Source organism: Cucumis melo, chromosome 1, assembly GCF_025177605.1.
Source record: "Cucumis melo cultivar AY chromosome 1, USDA_Cmelo_AY_1.0, whole genome shotgun sequence".
Classification (NCBI taxonomy): domain Eukaryota; kingdom Viridiplantae; phylum Streptophyta; class Magnoliopsida; order Cucurbitales; family Cucurbitaceae; genus Cucumis; species Cucumis melo.
In genome coordinates, this window is record NC_066857.1 from 5058776 (window position 1) to 5061122 (window position 2347).

Here is a 2347-nt window from a genome sequence, read left to right on the forward strand (position 1 = left end):
GACTGTTGCTTTATGAAAAGTCTCTGAGATGCATTGATTTGAACTTGAAAAGAAATCTCATCTTTTTGACAAAAAGGGGAGTTTGTTGGGATTTTTTGAAAAATATTTTATAAGATTATCTTTTATTAATGAGCTATTTAATTCCAAAAAGATAAAAGAAATCATTCTTTATTTTAGGAATCTTATATTATTATCTTTTTGAGATTCTCCTTAAGGAAATATACATATACACTACGGAACTCGTGAGTTTTAGTACGACTGACGAACGAAGAAAGCTTTTGGAGCTGTTAGTCGAATCTGTATTGCAATAACTATGAGCGGAAGAAGGTAGTGTGATTATCTATCTATGGTCTCGACGTGTTGATCTGTGATGATTCTTATGATGAATAATGAGAAAAACGAAGTTGTGATCAAAGTGGTCACCTTAAACTCAAGGGGAGTATGAAGACGTCGTCAAGAAGATTCACTCGAACATTCAGGGGAAGCCTGGAGTCTTAAGCTATTAAGCTCATTGAGATAGTCATATAGTTGATCAAAGAGCAATTGTTGTATTGATGTATACTGACTATGTGTGAATCATAATAATATTGCTCATCAGGGCTGTGTGCAGCTCCCCAGACATAGGTAACATTGGCCAAACTGAGTTACCAATATTTCTTGTGTTATACTCTTATGTTGTCCATCTAGTTATTACAACAGTTGTTTACTTTAAAATTAACTAAAGGTTTATCTGATTGTATCACACTATTTTTCAAATAGAATTAAATTAAATTAAAATCATATTGTCCCTATATATACACACATATATTTGCAATTTTCAAAAACCATATGTAGCCCATTTGCAAATTTAATTATATGTGTTTTTGCTATTCTTGCCACTCCTTGATTACACACTTACATTGCATCAATGGAAATTGTCTAAAATAGAAAAAAGTACCTATAAAAATCAAGTGTAATAAATTATGTATTTTAGTTGTTTTTCTTTAGAATATAAATAATTAAAATAGAGTTGAGACATCCAGAAATAACAATTCTTGGACAAAACATAACACATTGAGAGCAAAAGATTAACTTATTTCATTTATTTGTTTTCTTGACACATATAATCGTTGCTTCGTCACATCATGAATGTTTCTCTCTGGCTCCCATCTCTCCACTATTTTTAATATTTTATTATAACTAGCTTTATGCTGTCCTTTTAAATTTATTATTTTATTTCTTTTTTTTTTTATTCAATTTTCTTAAATATCTTCAACAACATATTTTACTTATAGTACAAAACTGTGAACAAAATACCTCAATTGATGTAAATATGATGTTATCAAATATTAAATAATAAAGTAAAGACACTACAAGAAATTTTGGATCTTCCAACGTCATATACGGTTGGGAGGTATGACGTGGCAGATATGGCCTCTCCCGATACGGTAAGTAAAGTATAAGGAGTGCTGGGCTAACTCTCGACCCATGCTTTGTGAGAGTTAGCCTTTAAAAAACTTTCTTCTCTTCATAGATATGCAAAGAACAGAAAGGGAACAGGTAGAAATGGAGAGAGGTGCTAGGGTTGCTCTTACCGCTAACGTCAAGGCCGACGACGTCCTCACTGTCAGTGGCTACTTTGTCTGCCGCCTCCACTTCCTCCTTCTTTGTCTCTATCACGACCTCTTGCTCCGTGGTATTGTTGTTTTTTTTTCTTTACATGTTTCATTTGTACACTAATGGCGAGATGTACAATTAATTATGGAAAACGAAAGTATTTTCAGAGTGAGATGAGATATTTCCATTCTTGTTGTGAAGTTTCCTTGTGTGTACGGGTGATTTTAATATAGTCATTTGGTTCATGAGCAATTGATGAATCTGTTGGAAGTAATTCAAAATTTAAAACCCTAAATATAAACCCCTTAAAATTTAAAACCCTAAATATAAATCCCTTTGAATTTGTTCTTAATTTTCTTTTCTCTGGTTGATTGGTTGGTGTATTAGAACTTTTTTTTCTTTTTAATTTGAATGCGATTATGAATTTGAATGTTGTTATAGGTTAGACTATTGGAATGCCGAATCATGAATTTGAACGTTGTTATAAGTTAGACCGTTGGAGTGTCAAATTACATTATTTGCAATCCTTGCATATAAATGATCAGAAGAGTTTGTTAGGGAGATTGTTCAAACCAGTATCTTTTTTAGCTTGTCAATATGCATTGCCTTCTAATTATAGCTTTCTTTGGAGCCATTTCCATAGTTTGGCACTTACATCTCAAGTTCTTCTCATCTTCCGTCTCTCTTTGTTTATCTTTCTTTTCTCTTTCATGAAAATAATAATAATAATAATTTTGCAGCATGAAGAATG